Source organism: Mustelus asterias, chromosome 3, assembly GCF_964213995.1.
Source record: "Mustelus asterias chromosome 3, sMusAst1.hap1.1, whole genome shotgun sequence".
In the NCBI taxonomy this organism is placed as follows: Eukaryota; Metazoa; Chordata; class Chondrichthyes; order Carcharhiniformes; family Triakidae; genus Mustelus; species Mustelus asterias.
Genome location: NC_135803.1, coordinates 36691095 through 36712048, shown reverse-complemented (window position 1 = coordinate 36712048; position 20954 = coordinate 36691095).

Sequence of the window (20954 nt, the reverse complement as noted above, 5' to 3'; positions counted from 1 at the left end):
AGGACCAGAGGAATATTGGGATGCATGTCCAAAGATCCCTGAAGGCAGGACAGGTAGACAATGTGGTTAAGAAGGCATATGGAATACTTGCCGAGGCATAGAATATATGGAAAGGGAGGTTAGGAAGGACCTGTATAAAAAGCTCACTAGTGTTCTGTGTGCAGTTCTGCACCACACTATTGGAAGGATGTGATTGCACTAGAAAGTATGCAAAGGAGATTCACCAGGATGTTGCCTGGGTATGGAGTATTTCATCTATGAAGGGAGGCTGGTTAGGCTGGAGTTGTTTTCCTTAAAGCAGAGTAGGCTGAGGGGGAACCTCATCGAGGGATACAAAATTATGAGGGGTATTCATAAGGCAAATAGGAAGAAACTTTTCCCCTGAGTAGAACGGCCAGTAGCCAAAGGTAAGGAGCAGGAGAATAAGAGGGGATTTGAGGAAAAACGTTTTCACCGACCGGATATTAGGATTCTGGAACCCCCTGCCTGAAAGAGCATTGAGGAAATAACCCTCAAAACATTTAAGAAGCATTTAGATGAGTATTTGAAACGTCATAGCATACAAGGCTGCAGACCAAGTGCTGGAAAATGGAATCAGGATAGATTGGGCTGAAGGGTCTATCTCTGTGCTATAAAACTCTATTCGTCTATGACTAGTGCAAACTCAAACTATATCATGGCTGCAGGTACAAGTATTTGAAGAGGCTTGCAAGATGTCACAGCAGTCCAGCAATTTGTCCCCAACACATTGCTAGGACTTCTGAGGTACTGTCCCGATTAGGAGTGATACTGGCTCTGTGGAGTGTGAACTTGCTGCTGTTTCTCCATCACTGACAAGAGAATGAAATGCGCTCAGCTCTTTTTGTGTGGAGAATCTCAGTGACTTTCAGTGGATGGCAAACTGGAAGATGTTGCAAACATCGCCTGCTGCAGTCTGGAAGGAGCCAGGTGCAATAATATTCCTGGCTGTAGTCCGCTTCATGGTCACTGGCATTGTGATCCTCGTCCTGCCCTGAAGATGCAGTTCATTAAGATGGAAGATTTCAGTGAGCAGCTCTTCATCTGACAGAACTTCTCCCCCTTCTCCACCTCCATCTTGTCTCCTTGTCATAATACTGGCAAAGGTAGTAGAAACTACTTGGAGAAAGTGGCCTGAACACAATCTTTACAGTCAGAACCAATGTCTTCACCACATACCAGGTCACTCCCTGAAGATGTTATCTCCAAACACCTCTACTAACTCAGCCCCATGACATATGTCAAGTATTCACTCTGACACAGAAGAACGAGGGGCAGGAATACACAATAAAGCCCCTCGAGTCTTCTCCGCCATTCAACACAATCATGGCCGATTCTGACTCGGCCTCAATTCCACTTTCCTGCCCATTTTCCCTTCAACCTGTTACTAATTAAAAATCTGTCTATCTCCTCCCTAAATTTATTCAATGCCCCGGTATCCACCACACTTCACAGATTCACGACCCTTTGAGAGAAGTAATTTTTCCTGCTCTCTGTTTTAATTGGGGTTTCCTCAGGTGAGCGAATCAGAGACAAGCCACCACAAGCGCAGCGTGAAACACACGGAAGAAAAGTATTTTGTGAAAAAAGCTGAATGTATGACGATTTTCCCCACCATCGGCACCGGCAGGATTCTCCCCGGTTTTCACATCAGGACCGACACTTTGAAAAAATATCAGAAAATCCTGCCCAGGGAGTCGGTGGGTTCTGATTAATTTGGTGAAATCCCTCCTGTGTTTTTACTGCAGGGTTGTCTTCAGCCCCATTTGCAACACTTGACTTCACTATAGCTCCTCCAGTTTTACCTGCGGTGGCACAGTGGTTAGCACTGCTGCCTCAAAACTCCAGGGACCTGGTGTTCGATTCCCAGCTTGGGTCACTGTCTGTGTGGAGTTTGCACATTCTCCCCGTATCTGTGTGGGTTTCCTCCGGGTGCTCCGGTTTCCTCCCACAGTCCAAAAATGTGCGGGTTAGATTGATTGGCCGTGCTAAATTGCCCCTTTGTGTCCCAGGAGGGACAGTGAGGTAAATATGTGGGGTTACGGGGATAGGGCCTGGGTGGGATTGTGGTCGGTGCAGGCTCGATGGGCCGAATGTCCTCCTTCTGCACTGTCGGGATTCTATGGATTCTATGATTCACCTCCAGCACTGAAAGCAGAATGCTACCTATATATCACCACTGTGTTGTTATGAACAGCCAGGCCACTGTTTTGTCTTTCCACAACTCCCCCGTTTATGGCATGTTGCAGGACACCAGAAGCTGTTTCCTCACAAGCTTGCCCCAGCTAGTTGATTTGCATGCTAAGCTCACTCAGCTAAGCAGCTATTAAAACCAGACAACAGCTCTCTTCTTGGAATAAAGAGTGTAGCCTGCCCTTTAGATCAGGGGAGTCTGAACCAGTCATTAACCCAAATCTATTTTTGCCTTATCAGAAAATCAAAACCGTAAGATCAGTTTTAGCATCCAGCTGAACAGTAAAATGTTATAGATTGAGATCAAAATTCGAAACATTCTGTGCTATCCTTCCAGAAATGTCAGCTGCATTTTCTTGTTCAGTAAGGACATACAGGTGATGACAGGACTACCTTTCAGAATGTCAGTGTTTAGCCAAGAAGCAGCTGTTTTCTAATTCCAGTTCCAGCTTTAATTGTAATTTGTGTTGCCCGTACATGAATTAAATACTCAGACACGATGTAGCTCTGTTTTGTCAATCAAATCGCTTTTTATTGCCATATGCAGTTTCCTGCATGAACACCCTCAAAACACTTGAGGTATTCCAAGAATCTATAGGTTTTCCTCAACAAGCCAGAGATTGTTCAGAATCATTGGCCATTCAGCAATGTAAAACTCAGCCTGACCATGCCCGTGACTTATCAGGCAACTATGAGTAAATTGAACTTGCATATTGGCAGCGCACCGCAAATTGTGGCTTTGCTAAGTAACCTACTAAAAACTCCGATAAACATTTACGAGAAGTACCGAAGATTAAATTGCTGAAAGTGCTTTGGTTTTGGATTCTCATAAGCCATGCTGAATTCTCAAAACTAATTTGGAAATGTGGGATTGGATTTCCCCATGGTTCAAGAGCCCGAGGTTGGAACTGAGTTGGGACTCTAAACCCACATTTGTTATCAGTGAGACAGGTGGTACATTCTTCCTTCAGGTAGCCTCCTAGTTGGGGTGCACTTGCCACCCTATTAAGGGCCCTCTGTTGCAAGCTCAATCTGAGGGCCGGTAGCTTCAGAGCCTCAGCAGCCTCTCATAGAATCATAGAATCTCTACAGTACAGAAGGAGGCCAATTGGCCCATTGAGTCTGTACCGACCACAATCCCACCCAGGTCCTAATCCCACAACCCCACATATTTACCCTGCTAATCCCCCTGACACTAGGGTCAATTTAGCATGGCCAATCAACTTGACCCGCACATATTTGGAGCTCTCCTGCTGAGGCAGGTCGAAGACCACAAGTCCTTCTCAACATGAAGGCACCCTCGGGGGTGTGGATAAAGATTAAACCCATTCGGGACAAAGTCAGTCGGCTCCTCAGAAGCAGGAAAATCCTTCAGGTGGAATCACTTGGGTCACTGGTATGGCCATTCTGTTCCTGCACACAAGGTCTGTCACTAGGGCTCAGAGCTCTGATGCCCTCTAAACCTGCTGCAGGAAGACACCCTCTGTTGACCTGGCAGGCTCCACATGGTATGTGGGTAGTCTGATGACAGCAATATCATCCCCAGTCAGGGCCTTAATCAAACCCCACAGAGTGAGCAGCTGATTCTATTCCCAGCCTGTCCTGCGTAAGCTACCTGCCACGGGAGTGTGTCAAGTAGCCATTCCATGTGATTCTCCCCTATTTTCCTGACCTCACTGCCTCCAATCACGCCACCAATGGGCCAGGAAAATTCTGACCTTGATGCCTGAAGATATGTCAACAATAAATTTATAACAGTGGTGAAAGTGCAGAAGCAATTTACTAGAATGGTGCAAAGGATGATGAACTCAGGTTATATAGAGAGGCTGGAGAACCCTGGGGATTTTTCTTTTTTTCCCCCAACAATTTCTCTTTTACTAATACATTGTCTGTACCAAGCTACTGGACATGTTTAAATCACATCCAGCTTGGGGTACAGTGTTGTTTTTCTTATAGCCTATCAACACATGGCAAGCACCTCAGTAGTATCTTTCACATGTCAAAATATTACAAAGTGCTTCATGGAGAGGATGGAAGATTAGTGGAAAGATGATCAAAAGCGGAGGCTTCTGAAAATGGGGTGACAGCAGCAAGGCTAATGAGGTCAGGAAGTGGATTCCAGGATGCAACACAAGGAGACAGGAAATTCTGTCAGTGACAGTAGAGAGGATGTGAGAGGGGCGTTGAAAAAGGTGAGAATGTGTGATGGGTTGGATAAATTTGCTTAGGTAGGGAGATGCTGAGTGGCAAACTCCTTCTGAATTTGCAAGCTATATAGGACAAAACTCAGGAAATTGAAAAAGGAAAGCAGGAAAGAACTTGGGACTGGACATTGTGAGGCCATGAAGGGATTTGAGAATGCGGACAAGGATTTTGATGTCAGTGGACTAATGGGAAACCAATGTTTTCATGCCATCAGTGTTGATAGGGTTTGAGACAACTGTAAATGGGACAGGATATAAGGAACAGAGTTAGAACAAAGAACATAGAACATAGAACAGTACAGCACAGAACAGGCCCTTCGGCCCACGACGTTGTGCTGAGCTTTATCTGAAACCAAGATCAAGCTATCCCACTCCCTACCATCCTGGTGTGCTCCATGTGCCTATCCAATAACCGCTTAAATGTTCCTGAAGTGTCTGACTCCACTATCACTGCAGGCAGTCCATTCCACACCCCAACCACTCTCTGAGTAAAGAACCTACCTCGGACATCCTTCCTATATCTCCCACCATGAACCCTATAGTTATGCCCCCTTGTAATAGCTCCATCCACCCGAGGAAATAGTCTTTGAACGTTCACTCTGTCTATCCCCTTCATCATTTTTTAAACCTCTATTAAGTCTCCCCTCAACCTCCTCCGCTCCAGAGAGAACAGCCCTAGCTCCCTCAACGTTTCCTCATAAGACCTACCCTCCAAACCAGGCAGCATCCTGGTAAATCTCCTATGCACTCTTTCCAGCACTTCCACATCCTTCTTATAGTGAGGTGACCAGAACTGCACACAATATTCCAAATGTGGTCTCACCAAGGTCCTGTACAGTTGCAGCATAACCCCACGGCTCTTAAACTCCAATCCCCTGTTAATAAAAGCTAACACACTATAGGCCTTCTTCACAGCTCTATCCACTTGAGTGGCAACCTTCAGAGATCTGTGGATATGGACCCCAAGATCTCTCTGTTCCTCCACAGTCTTCAGAACCCTACCTTTGACCCTGTCATCCACATTTAAATTTGTCCTATCAAAATGAATCACCTCACATTTATCAGGGTTAAACTCCATCTGCCATTTTTCAGCCCAGCTTTGCATCCTATCTATGTCTCTTTGCAGCCTACAACAGCCCTCCACCTCATCCACTACTCCACCAATCTTGGTGTCGTCAGCAAATTTACTGATCCACCCTTCAGCCCCCTTCTCTAAGTCATTAATAAAAATCACAAATAGCAGAGGACCAAGCACTGATCCCTGTGGCACTCCGCTAGCAACCTGCCTCCAGTCCGAAAATTTTCCATCCACCACCACCCTCTGTCTTCGATCAGATAGCCAGTTACCTATCCAATCAGCCAACTTTCCCTCTATCCCACACCTCCTTACTTTCATCATAAGCCGACCATGGGGGACCTTATCAAACGCCTTACTAAAATCCATGTATATGACATCAACTGCCCTACCTTCATCAACACACTTAATTACCTCCTCAAAAAATTCTATCAGATTTGTGAGGCACAACTTGCCCTTCACAAATCCGTGGAACAGGGTTGTAGGGAATTTGAGGAACAGAGAATTTGAGGATATGAGGAACAGAGTTGTAGGGAATTTGATATTTTTGTCATGTAGAGTTAAAGATACTTGCGAAGAGAACATTATAAAAAGGAAGCTACTAGGCGGCAAAGATGTGGATGAAGACTCAGTGGCAATGGGATATAAGCAGCCAAGGTCATAATCAAAGTAGGTGGGATTGCTAATAAACTGGATAGGAGGTTTTGCATTGAAAGGAGAGCAAGAATGTGTACCATCAGGTTCAGCCTGGACAAGTAACAGGAAAAGGGGATGGAATAAGCGGCTTAATCTTCTGTTGTTAAAATTTAAATTTATCCCATAAACATGACTGTTTCTGAGTGTTTTAGAATGGTTCAAACAATTAACTCTTGAATGAACTCCATTCCTTTACAAACTCCTGTTTTGAATCAGTTTGGTGTCAAGTTTAGCACTTTTGTTGACTTAATTTTTTTCAGAAACAACTTATAATGCTACATACATGAACATACATAGCAATGAAGAAAATGATGCTATATAACGTTTGCCATAAAATGCAGAAGAAAATATTGCATGGTGTGTCACTTACATCATCAACCAATTTATCTCCTTCACAAAGATGAATGTTGCATAAATCAAGGAAATGTACGCATTTGATCTTAATCTGATTTCTAATTAAATGAAACAAATGGTTCACAGGTTATTTAACAGCCATCAGATCTATGTGCCCCTAATCCTAGTTTTAAGGTTTAAATTTTACTGATTAGTGTTACAAGTATGCCTATATTATTAGCACTGCTGCCTCACAGCACCAGGGACCTAGGTTCAATGCCCGGTTTGGGTCACTGTGCGGAGTCTGCACGTTCTCCCCATGTCTACATAGATTTCCTCCGGATGCCTAGGTTTCCTCCCACAGTCCAAAAGATGTGCTGGTTAGGTGCATTGGCCATGCTAAATTCCCCCTCAGTGCACCCAAATGGGCGCCGGAGTGTGGCAACTCGAGGATTTTCACAGTAACTTCATGGCAGTGTTAATATAAGCCTACTTGTGAAACTAATAAATAAACTTTTAAAAACTTTATTAACACTGCAATGAAGTTACTGTGAAAATTCCCGAGTTGTTACACTCCAGCACCTTTATTACCCAAATAAAGTGTTCGGGTACACTGAGGGAGAATTTAGCATGGCCAATGCATCTAACCAGCGCGTCTTTTAGACTGTGAGAGGAACCAGAACAGGAGGAAACCTATGCACAGGGAGAACATGCAGATTCCGCACATACAGTGACCCAATATGGGAATCAAACCCGAGTCCCTGGCTCTGAGGCAGCAGTGCTAACCACTGCGCCACCATGCCGCCCCAGAAGGTTAATGTTAAGTATGACTTGATGGAAAATTCAGTCAGAAGGATGTACATTTATGCTTCCTTGGCAGATTAAGTACTCTGTTCTGAATCACAGCAGAAAATGCACAAGAAAAATATTTGGAAGAGGTGATTACGATGAATATGAACTCATCACAATTTAGATCATAAAAAATACATGATAAAAAACATTGAAATGTGCTGATAATTTTAAATTTCAGTTATTGTAAGTGATTGAATGACCAAACGGTGAGTCAGTAACTTTATGGAGAAACCTCCGGAACATTAATATTGAAGCTTTTAAACTATCTCAATATATGCATTAAAGCTACTATATATTCACATGAAAAGTCAAGATTCATGATGTTTAACAAGCATCATCTGGCAGTTCAACCAAAAAGCATTCAGAACAGAGCTTGCCTTTTAGTCCAAACATTTCAAATGTTATGTATAGCTATTTCACCCCTTTTTACTCTTCTGCTTTCTCAATGTTCCAAAATGTGTAATTCCCAGTAAAGTTAAGAGGATTACATCTGAAACCTTTACAACCCTGATAAAAATAGTCTCCTATCGCAGATTATTTCAAGAGAATGGAATTACCTCTCCCCTTGAGTGTGATGTGAAGTCATGTGCTTGTTGGGGGGATCATTCCCTTGCATTAAACTTAAGACTAAAGTTACTCTTGCAGTCTGATTCATACTCCTGAGTTTCATAATAAGGATGAAGCTGAACATCGGTATTGATTCAAAGACATCAAAAAGAAACAAGTGCATGCAATCAAAATCTGCATTGAGAAATACAAAAAAAACTGTAGTGTTCAAATATCTTTGTGCTGAATGCCTTTTCAAGAGTTTATTCATCAGCTTCTGCCTGTTTGAGTAAAAGGCCCACAGATGTTGACATTATTTTCAATGGTTTAAGATGGTTCCTATTGGCTTTTATTAACATTTGTTACTTCTTTATTATCCAAGAGTTTTTTCATCATTTTGAAAGCCGTGCTTTTTGCAGCTCTGAAGAGAGCAGCAGGTAGCTTTGGCAGCCAGGGTCAGTGCACTGACCAACTTTGAGCTCCATTGTGTGACTCGCTCGCAGTGCATTGGCTGCAGATGTGAAAGGTCAGTCTCCAGCAGAGATTCCATACCTGAGCTTTTGTCATGCCTGCCAGGAGATTCTCACGAAAAAATAATTTAACGGAAAGCAATCTGCAAAAATATCCGCTCTCCGCTGTGTCATCGAACTCCAAAGTATTGTACCAAAATCCACAATCTTCCAGTGAGAAAAATAATCTTTGGCTCTCTTCTGTTGTTGAAGAATTCTGGGCCTAAAACTAATCAGAGCATTTGTGTGTGAAAAGCAACTTGCATTCTTTTTTCAAATATTTATCTTAATTTTATGACAAGGTATGGTTCTTTAAGAGTTCTGCTTTTCAAATAAATATCTGAGCATTCATTTGGTAAAATAAAAGATTTAAAATCGCAACTTGCTATTCAGTGAAGTAACAAACAAAGAAGGATTATATTTTTCTAAATTCTTTTACTCTTTCTGCGCTGGCTTTTTGTAATGAGAATTAATATTTTTGACATTGGAGTGAGAAGTTATGGGCATGCATGATTCTATTAAAATAATATTTTGCTTTTTCTTCCTCAGTAATACCACACTGCCTGTAGCAGAAAGATCAGTAACTCAGATATGATTTTACTCCCCTTATGGTAACTGTGTGTGTAAGTGGGAATTGACAGAAAAAATATAACTTTGGTAACCCATGAGTGCTCATTAATGGCATGCAGTGCATTCAGCCTCCTTGATGATACTTGATATCTAAATGTACTCTCAATGAAGTTTGGCATTGAAGCAAAAGCGAACTAACAGATAATGTAAATAGCTGTCAGTATTGAGGCTCCATTTCTAATTAGATTTCAGTTGTCTTAAATTGGCACTTCTCATTTAATTTCAATGGGACATGCCATTTTATGACGGCTTAACCCTGAATGGAATCGCGCCTCTGGTCTTCAGAAGCTTTCAAAAAGACTCCAGGGTGGAAAGTTGTAATTAGCTGTTTCTGCAGTGCTAGTATTAAAATGTGAAGCCTTGTAGGAAATTCTTTGTGCTAGAGAAATGCCCTTTTTATTCTTTCTTCTGGTTTTTGCACTCCGCAATGCTTTTAGTTTGTGCCCAAAAAAAACCATTCTTGCCACTCATGGGGCTCTGATGTAACCAATGTTTAAAGTAAGAATATAATGCTTCACAGTACCTTAGGACAAAAGAACATTTACAGCTACACTTCATTTATCCCTGTGTAAAATTGGAGAAAACATCGATATAATTTCATGTTTATATCTTTTATTTCACATCTCTAAGCTCAGTCTCTCATCCATGAGATGCAATTCCAGAAAACAAGGTTTTGTAACCAAATAATTGCAGTGTGGCTTAATCTGCATTGTGTATTTGATGGTGAATAGGAACAGCCCCCCTCACACTGTAACTCTGGCCTAATCAGAGGCTGCTGACTGATTGCAGTGAACAGCATGAGACTCACACGATGTGAACTCTCAGCGTGAGAGAGAGGAGAGGTTGTGCGGAGGTTACAGGTACTTTTCATACAGCCAGGCGGGAACGCTCCAACTTCCTGCTGCTAGAAATTTGTCTGCGCTGCAGCCATCAAATTTCTCTCAAAGGCCAGACACTGAAGCCTGTGACTGAGGGAGATTTGTTGATATGATAACTTGATTAGTCCTGGACATATGACACAGTGGCAGAGAGCCAGATCAAAGGAATCTCTGCTCTTAGCCCTTAACCTCTCCTCAGGAGATGACAAATTATATGTGGTAATTAGACTATTATCCTACCACTGTCTTAAAAAAAAACTTTAAGGAACATTGCCAAGAAACTATTAATTTGTTTGTTTCCCTCTAGATCAAAATCATATTAAATGCCTCTCAACACCTGCAAGAAGTCATGCGCATCAATATATTTTGCGATATTCAATTTTACCAGTAAGAACCAAGCTAATCAACTATCACATTTTGATATTAAAATTGAGGTGCTGCTGTTAAATAGGAGTTCGGATACAGAGTGTACATCGTGGTGACAATTGCAATAAAACAATTATTTTGTGGTGCCATGGATGGCTTTTTAACACACAACATGTATTGCTTCCTGCGTTTACAAAATTCTAGAGTGCTGAATATTTCCGGTTCCCAGAAGCAAGGATATTCTCTTAGCAACTAAATCATTTTGTATAAAACATTGGGGTAGTTATTTTTTTTTAAGTAATGTTGAACAAGTTAGCATTACTTCTTAAGCTGCGAGCCAATATAACAACGATAAAAGTGAAACATAAACTCAACGTTAAGAATCTACTGTTGTATTCCAAAAAACAATGACAGAGGTTGGATTAAGAGTTTTATGCAATAGTTAATTGAGGAATATAACTTCTAAAATATTATTCATTGATTCCAATCCTGATTTCTACATGCGCTAACTTAAAGACCTGAGGTTTTATGAAAGAATATGAAAATATATTATAGCATGTTGCAATTCAAATTGTGGATCAACTAACTTGAAGCATGCTTTCTTACAACTTTTCCATTACAAATGAAATAGAATAATGATGAAGACCTAGAGTTGCTTGTAATCTTAAGAAAATTTCTCCTAATTAGAGGTCTGTTAGTAACTAAAATGAAGCTCAAAAGGAATCCTCCTAAACAGAAGGACCACATTCATTTAGTTACGACTGTTACAATTAATTTGAAACAGTGTAGATTTGCAATGTACACTGAGAGTGCAGTAACTGGGATCTATGAGGCTGCATGCGGGTCTTTAAGCTCAGAGGAACAGAAACAAGTCCAGTCAACATCCCCGTATGTCAATTGAATAATTGAAAGGAATATTAATACTTCAGGAATACGACAAAATAATTCTATTTTAAGCCAAATTTCTTATGAAATCACAGGCATTGTGTCCAACTGAATTTGCGCAAAAACGCAGCTAGGCCAGTTTGCTTTGGGAACAAGTTGCACAACCAGCTTAGCTCAAGACATTTCCAAAGTGATGGCATTCCGATCTATACTAACAATAGGGCAATTAAATCAAAAGTCTTTCTATATGAAGACATCTGCAGCTTTGTAACATAACTGTGCAGAATGTTCTGAGAAGGCTGGTGCATGTTGTGTGTATGGATTTGACATCTGACACTTCTGAATACAACCTCGATAGCCTGAAGAGGGATATGCTTTAATTTAGCTGAATGCACAAATGGACAAGTCACAGTCCAGTGTAGCTTTTCAAGTAATGCTCACATTTTCTACGGCTTTAAATATATTTAATCTGAATAAAGCACAACCCTCCTCCCAACATTACAAATGATGTTAAACCAACATAAATTGGGTGCAGCACAAAGGCGTTCTGCTCTGTCCAATGATACCTCCTTTATATTGTTGCTTTAAACTTTCCAGGGCCTCTGTATAAAGAGAGGGGCTGCTAATGTTGCAAGTGGGAGTTTTAATGGTCTCTGTGGAACAATGTGAGCACATTCTGTGCAACCTCATTACCCAATCATCTGAAATGGATGAGGAATGTTCCCACTGATTATCATAAATAGCATAAAAAAGTCTTTCATTGCAAAAGCAGGTTCCATCTGCCCCTCATGTCCCCTCACCTTAACTTTAAATAGAGTCACTCCCCCATGACAAAGAACAAACCTTCTATACTCTGATCTGCTTCGTGTGTACTCTATAAGTGAAAACAAACATAATGTGCAATGTAGATTACAGCACATATTCAGGACACTGTTACAAGTCTATAATGTGAGAAATTGATGCAACGTAATCAGAAGCAGTTTTTAAAAATCCAAACATTGGTATTTTAAGGTTTAAAACATACTTTCAGCTATCTCTTTACACATAATCATGCACAACATTTCTCATGGTCAGGTATTATCAGCATTTATATTGTCCATTACCAGGACAAAGCTTTTCTTAATATTTTTAATCGCAGATATGGAAAGAAAAGAAGAAATTGCATTTTATTTGTTCTCAGGATGTGCACAGTGCCGACCATGACAGAATCTGCTGCCATCCCTAATTATCCCTGAGAAGGTGATGGTGAGCCACCTTCATAAACAGCTGCCGTTCATCTGATGGAAGTGCACCCATGGTGCTGTGAGGTAAGGAGTGATTGATGACTCAGCTGAAGGTAGGTGGGCCGAGGACACATGGTCAAATGTTGCCTTGATGCCAAGGGCAGTCACACTCACCTTGCCACTGGAAATCAGTTCTTTTGCCCATGTTTGGACAAAGGCTATAATGAGGTCAAAAGCAGAGTGATCTTGATGAAACCCAACCTGCTGAGTAATTGCCACATAATAGCAATGTCCATATATTGCTGATAATTGAAAGTAGACTTATGGGTCAGTAATTGGCAGGATTGGATTTGTCCTTTTTTTCTAGGTGGACAAAGCTGGGATATGTTTCACGCTGTCACATAGATGCCAGTGTTTTCACTTGGTCAGCTTGGCTCAGAACATAGTCCAAGTCTTCAGTGCTACATGACATGGTGGCATAGTGATTAACACTGCTGCCTCACAGCACCAGGGACGCGGGTTCAATTCTGGCTTTGGGTCACTGTGGAATTTGCACGCTCTCCCCGTGTCTGCGTGGGTTTTCTCCAGGTGCTCCAGTTACCTCCCGCAGTTTAAAGATGTGTGGGTTAGATTGATTGGCCATGTTAAATTGCACCTTAGCGTCAGGGGGACTTGCAGGGTAAATATGTGGGGTTACAGGCATAAGGTCTGGGTGGGATTGTTATCTGTGGAGGCTTGATAGGCAGAAAGGCCTCTTCCTGCACTGCAGGGATCTTCAGATGCTGTCAGGGCCATTAGTCTTTTTTCAGTTCAATGCCCTCAGCTGTTTCTTGATATCATGTGGAATGAAATGCATCATTTGAAGACTATGATGGGGACCATAGGAGGTGGTAGAAATGGATCATCCACTTGGACTTTTGGCTACAAATCTTTATAAATGTTTCACCTTAACTTTGACACTGATGTGCTGGGCGCAATTAGCATTCAGGTGGGCATGTTTTTGGAGTCTCCTCTTCCAATTAGTTGAATAGGGAGGGGTGTTGACAGTCCAAGGGAATAATGGTGAATAGGACAAGATGTGTTGGTAAGATTAACCACTATAGAGCTTGAGGTTGGGAGGTTGAGAGAGGAGACTGAGTGAGGAGAATTGAACCGTGGGGTTGTTACTCATGAGGAGGCAGCATCAGATGCATCAATGAGCCTTTGACATGACAATATCAAATTGTGTCATTGAGATCAATTATACACTTTGATGTGTAGACTATGTGGATGCCTTTGAAACTTTATCTACAACTTCACAAAAAAACTATGAAAACAGGATGATTGTGTTTAGCATCATTTAAGTGCTGTTAGAGGCATCCTATTCACTCAAATTTTCTGAGACTACTGGGACTTAGTAAAAGGAATGTTCTTAGAAAATGCTTTCTGTATAATTGGAAGAAAGAGCATTTTACAATGTTATGACACTAGACCAGAGTTGCAAAAAGATCAGCTAGTGAGAGAGGATCTTACTGAAAAATAAGACACTGTTTTAAATAGTTTTGCTAACAGTTAAATGGTTTAAATGATACTGTCATAAAGTATATTGATTTAGAAAATTGTACTATACTTTTTTTTAAATATTTTTTCTTTGTTCCAAGTGTTCCATGCATTTCAAATGTGTTCTTAAATAATAATTAAGAGTGCAGAGAAGGCAACTAATTTTCTTAACTACCATAATATTTTCTCTTGTAATATGCCTTTAAGGGATTACAACATGACATCAATAGGTGGAAAGTGTGTCATGCAATCCAGTTTTAGTTTCACTTTTGGTTTTAAGCAGAGCACACAATACACAGCTCTGCTGTTGATGTTTGTTCAAGCTTTCTACCTCTGTGTAATTGTTGCCATATGCCTAGTCTCAATAAATGAACCCGCAATCCCTTATGAGTGATTGATGCCTTTATATCATTATAAATCATTCAATTTCTCTAATCACCCAATGTCCCAGGACAATCTAGTATTAGGCTGAATCTGGCTGTGATTTAAAAACCAAAGTGCAAAAATGGTTCCCATTTTACCTATAGCTGGGTTTTGGGCAGGTGGAAAGTGACTTATCTGCTCAAGGATTGAAACCCAGGCTTTTTTAATTTTCAGGTCTCACTTAATTTCCTCCCCCAGATTCCAATCTGACATGGTCAGAAATCAGTGCAAAATCACACGGCACAGAAACCACCCGCCAACACAAACTGGTGACCAAATTAGCTTCAGGCTGTCCTGTGGGTGCTTTATATTCCTGGAGGCAAGGGAGCCTGTACCTCCAGTAAGGCATGGTAAACTTTCCTTGTGGATCAGGAGTGCAGTTTGTGTAACATCGCCTTCGGCAAGGGTGTTTCTTAAATGGATTTTGAAAGTTGAAGCGTCTGCATACTTATTTTACTGTTGCTAATATTTAGCTCTATAATCTTGCAATAATCTATTTTTCTAGGTGTTCAATGGAAGTTCTTCCAGTAATTAAGAGATTTCAGTCGCTATTTGCAAAATACGTTCAATATATACTGATGTATTCAGCTGGGAAGTGAGCTGGTGCTATGAATTTCAATGAACACTGAACAACTTCCAGGGAACAAAGAACAACAGTTTTATTTTTGCTCAACACCTTCTTAAAAGGAAAAATAGCAATTCTTTAACTGGAAGCTGTCCTATAACCTCTTTTCAAAGGATTTAAAGCTGCAAGATCCCTTTGTTGGTCGACTTGAGTCAATTGTGAGGTATCAGAAATGTGACACACAAAACGTTTTCTGAACAAGACTCAATCTCTGCACCATGTTTTTGTATCACTTTGAACTTTGTCGATGATAACACTACTTAACCCTTACAGGATGAGTCATCTCGGCTGTTGTGCTAATTTTGCTAAGCTCTTTTTTTTTATTTAGACAGCTTATTAAAATATGTGGGTTTTCATCCATGTGCGTTTCTTTGGAGCAATCTGTAATTATGCCATACAATTACTTACAAAATGAGCCATCAAAGCACTTAAAAATAGATGTTTCCCACTTTCTACTAATTGGAAATGTCTCCAATTTTACTGCTAAATGATTGCTTAAAGTTACCATTAGCTCAGTGCAGATTGATTTTATTTAATTTAAATCACTTCACAATCGCGTTAAATATTAGAAGGCAAGTTTGATCCTCTTTGTTGTTCAATTGGCAGAACACAATTAATATTGATGAGCAAAGCCCAGCATGAAGTGAGGATAAAAAAACAGAATTACAGACAATAAAGTCTGTGGTCTTTGATAAAACAGTGACCAAGTGATGTAGGGGCCGGTTCTGCTTCAACAAGTTTCCTCCTATGATTCAGAAAGGACTTGAGCAGTTTCACAAGACTTGGACCTCTGCAGGCTATTGGTTCACACCCTATACAAGGTGAATGAAGTGCCACAGCTGGGGGCAGAGGAGAGAAAATGGTTTCAGATGTAGTCTGAATGAGTAAGAAAAACTAGTCACTCCGTCTCCATTTTTACCCTAATTAAGCAGAAAAGTTATGTGTGACCCAACTCTACCACTTAATGGCCTCTCTGAGATCCAGGCTATCTTTTATTCTCCTGCCTGGTGCAGTCGAATACCAGTTGATCATATTTTCCATTTCATTAAAGAGACAGCAAATCTCTTGTTTCATTGGCTTAAACTAAAAAAATGGCATTGTAAATGTTGTGTGGAGCATTCTTATACATTTGACAGTGTAATTCAGGGAGTTGAGTTGATCATTAACTATAACATATTGGCCAACAAATAATGAATTTTGCAGGAAAACTTAAAGAGGTTTATTTTATTTTCAATGGTCAAAAACATTTCTGCCTACTGAACCTCAAAATATTTTTATATTTAAATATGTTTCCTCGTGATTTTCTTAACATATATTCTGGGAGGTTTTTAATATACGATTGTGTTCATGATGTTGTTTTGTGATAGCATTATTTGAATATATAGGTTATGTATAGAAGACAAGCACTGATGATTTGGGTGTCTATGCAAAATGTAATTCATATCCATACACCATATATAGTTTGGAAGGAAAACCTCATACACTAAATTAATTTCTTCCCCCAAACATTTCACTTTCAAAAGAGAGGGCTCTTTAAGTGCTGCGATGATAGAGGTAGAGAGCCACCTGCAGGACAAGATTATAAGTTGCATCAAGGAATTGTTTGCTTCATTGAGTGCAATCTTCTGCTCTCTCCTTGGGTGAGTTTGGAGGCAGGAACGACATTTTATTAGGTGGGATGGTGGCGTACCTGAACCCTGCCGACTCCCTGCTTCCGCTTAAACTAAATTCTGGGCAGGAAAACCCACAAATGACCTTTCAGCCCTGCTGCCAATTGAGTCCCTTAGGTGACCAATTAATGATCACTAGAGGGCCTTATTCCACCGCCACTGGTATTAACCCAGATATAGATGGGTTGGCCTCGCTGTGGCAAGTACAGCAAGCCATTCAATCGTTTGTTGACTTTGGGGAAGACAAACAGTTCCTATCGGCAAAAAGGCTGTAAAATTGTAGCCCAAGGGATTTGATTTGATTTGTTATTGTCACATGTATTAGTATACATTGAAAAGTATTGTTTCTGTGCATTATACAGACAAGATGCGTTTGACAGCTAAATTCATGCGGCCTGGAAGGGGCGGGAGAGTGAGGGAGGGGGAGTAGGGATGGTGCGAGAGGTGGTAGGTAGGGTCTGGGGACTGGGGGAGGGGGTATTCTTCAATCAAAGGCACTCAGAGCTTGATCAAAGGACCGGATGTTGGAGGGGGGATCCTGCCGAGAGCCATGCTCTATCCTTACTAATAACCCTCCCTGCACCTTTTTCCTTCAACTCCCACCCAATAACACCCACCACTGCCCATATACTTACCCATGGCCTGGGTCTCTCCGCAATCCTGTGCCTGTCCTTTTGACAGCAGCCACAACCCTCCCAATGGCGCTGTTGAATACAAGCCCTGTGACTTCCTCCGGAATCTTGATTCCATGGGAAGGCCTGCCATTGGCCTTGACACTGCTTAATTAGCTTGTGGTTCAGCAGATCTTCCTGAAGAGAGGCAGCGTGGGCCTCTGGCCAGCTCTTCAGTCAACACGCAAGACCCCCAGATGCCTCAACAAAATTCTGCCCATTCAAAGGTTATTCACAAAACTACAAGCCAAGTGCAGATAAAGGAGGTTGCTTTCTCCATCTTGGTTCATTCATCCAAAAAGTGTTTGCTATCCTCCCATCATATGGTAGCTTGCACACAGGGAATGCGCCACACACTTGTGAGCACTGAAGTTGAGAAAAAGATTGCAGTTGGCATGATAAACATGGCCATGTGAGCAATTCCGAGTCGGGGGAGGTGGCAGGCCAGGGTTTGGTATTGTATGGACAGAATCTATGGAATCCTTTGTGTTTAAACATATATAATACAGAATAAATACACTCACCTACAAAGAAGCGGGTTCATTAATAATATCCAATGTGGATTGGGGTTGGGGGAGGAGATTTTAAACTTGCATTCACAAAACACATTTCATGACTCAGGATATATCAAAGTGCTTTACAGCCAAAGAGGTGCTTTTGGAGTGGAACTTGTTTGACTGAAGGAATTGCAGTAAATTTAAGCAGAGTCAGTCCCTACAAACAGCAATGAGGCAATGACCAGGTAATCTGTGTTGGTGATGTTGCCTGAGGAATAGATATTGACCACAAATCTGGGGAGAGCTCCCTTGCTCTTCATCGAGGTAGTGCTGTGGGATCTTTAACATCCACCTGAGGATAGAAGAAGCCTCAGTTTCATGTCTCATCTGTAAGACGGCACCTGTGTCAATATGGCACTCTTTCACTAGAGCACTGGAGAGTCAGCTTGGATTATATCTGGGGCTTGAACTCTGACTCAAAGGTGAGAATGCCAGGAAAATCCCAGAGTTTAGCGCCATGGCAGTGGAAGGGGTGGCACAATGGTTAGCACTGCTGCCTCACAGCGTCAGGGACCCGGGTTCGATCGCTGGCTTGGGTCACTGTCTGTGTGGAGTTTGCACGTTCTCCCCATGTGTGCGTGGATTTCCTCCAGGTGCTCCAGTTTCCTCCCACAGTCCAAAGATGTGCAGGTTCGGTGGATTGGCCATGCTCAATTGCCCATTAGTGTCAAGGGGACTAGCTAGGGAAAATACATGGGGTTATCAGGATAGGGTCTGGGTGGGATTGTGGTTGGTGCAGACCCGATGGGCCGAATTGCCTCTTCTGCACTGTAGGATTCTATGAATCCATGATGCACAAGAAACCGGAATTTGAGCAGTGTGGAAAATATGCAATCCACAATGTCTTTGCCACTAGTTGCATTCTTTATAAAATGGTTTATAAACCAATTGTCACTCCATGGTGGGTTATGTTTGGAAACAATTGGCAACTTACAGTTTTTATACCAAATCTCTTTTTAAAGAGTTTTTGTCTTGATTTGTGAGACAGTGGAGTTTATGGCTGAAAATTTCCCATCTCGTCTGCTGCGGGAATTTCTTCATTTATATCCAGTATACTTCCGAGGTTCACTCTGAATTCTTTCAAAGCTAGAGACCTACTTTCTTCCTACTTTCACCATGCTTCTATCTTTTGACACAGTAAGGAGTCTAACAACATCAGGTTAAAGTCCAACAAGTTTATTTGGTAGCAAACGCCACTAGCTTTTGGAGCGCTGCTCCTTCGTCAGGTGAGTGGGAGTTCTGTTCACAAACAGGGCATATAAAGACACAAGCTCAATTTACAGAATAATGAATAATGATTGGAATGCGAGTCTTTACAGCTAATCAAGTCTTAAAGGTACAGACAATGTGAGTGGAGAGAGCATTAGCACAGGTTAAAGAGATGTGTATTGTCTCCAGACAGGACAGCCAGTGAGACTTTGCAGTCCAGGCAAGTTGTGGGAGCCACAGATAGTATGACATGAACCCAAGATCCCGGTTGAGGCCGTCCTCATGTGTGTGGAATGCTAATTGTGCTAATGCTGTGCTAATGCTCTCTCCACTCACATTGTCTGTACCTTTAAGACTTGATTAGCTGTAAAGACTCGCATTCCAATCATTATTCATTATTCTGTAAATTGAGTTTGTGTCTTTATATGCCCTGTTTGTGAACAGAACTCCCACTTACCTGACGAAGGAGCAGCGCTCCGAAAGCTAGTGGCGTTTGCTACCAAATAAAGCTGTTGGACTTTAACCTGGTGTTGTTAGACTGCTTACTGTGTTTACCCCAGTCCAACGCCGGCATCTCCACATCATGGCTATCTTTTGACACCAGAGACCAGTATTGAAACTTCTCTAGCAACCATAGAATCACATTCCTTCTGCTTTAGTGATTAAAAACCAACCACAATAGTGAAGCTGTTGTGGAACTGGATCATTTTAATGTGACTTTTTCCCACATATACACTACTTACCTTGTAATATCATTTAGCATTCTTTTCACTTTATGGACCGTGGCATGCTGTCACTTGACATGGGGTAATTGTCAATTCCACTGGCGCTCCTAGATCACTAACAACTTCATTTTTAGTGTTTCGACACCATTCCTGGCATACATGATGTTTTCTTTTCAGTGTACAGTGCCTTACATTTGTGGGCAATACATTTCAGCTGCCACTGATCTACCTAGTTACAGATTTTATCTAACTCTTCTTGTGGCTCAATGACTGCGTCCTCTGAATGTCCACTTTGCTATTCCAGCCCCAGTTTGGTGTTGCCTAAATCTGACCAGTTTGTGTATGATATTAATGTAAATTAGGAACAGTGGCACTCTTCCATTCAGCATCTCCCCCATCCATTGCCAATCCATCGTCAAGTACATTCTTTTAGCTAACTTTTTTGCCACATTTTCATCCCCATATGATGTGGGAAATTTTTAACAAATCAATAGGGTTTTTCGACAGTAGACATTAAGGCACTGACAGAATTACTAGCGAAGAGTTAAATGATTCTTAAAACAAGATTATAAACTAACAAGAGAATAGGTTACAAACATGTGAATGCAGTAAGAGAATTAAACAAGTAATTATGATTTAAAACATATATTCTGATACTTAAAGTTTATTTATTAGTCACAAGTAAGGCTTACATTAACACCGCAATGAAGTTACTGTGAAATTCCCCTAGTCGCCACACTCCGGCGCTTGTTCGGGTCAATGCATCTAACTAGCATGTCTTTCAGACTGTGGGAGGAAACTGGAGCACCCGGAGGAAACCCACGCAGACACGGGGAGAACGTGCAAACTCCACACAGACAAGCTGGGAAATCGAACCCGGGTCCCTGGCGCTGTGAGGTAGCAGTGCTGGCCACTGTGCTGCTTAGCATTGTTATTCAATCAACAGGTGAAGCATATGAAATCTCTACACAGTGGCAAATGGTTAGCACCGCTGCCTCACAGCGCCGAGGACCCAGGTTCGATTCCCGGCTTGGGTCACTGTCGATGTGGAATTTGCACGTTCTCCCCGTGTCTGCGTGGGTTTCCTCCGGGTGCTCTGGTTTCCTCCCACTGTCTGAAAGTTGTGC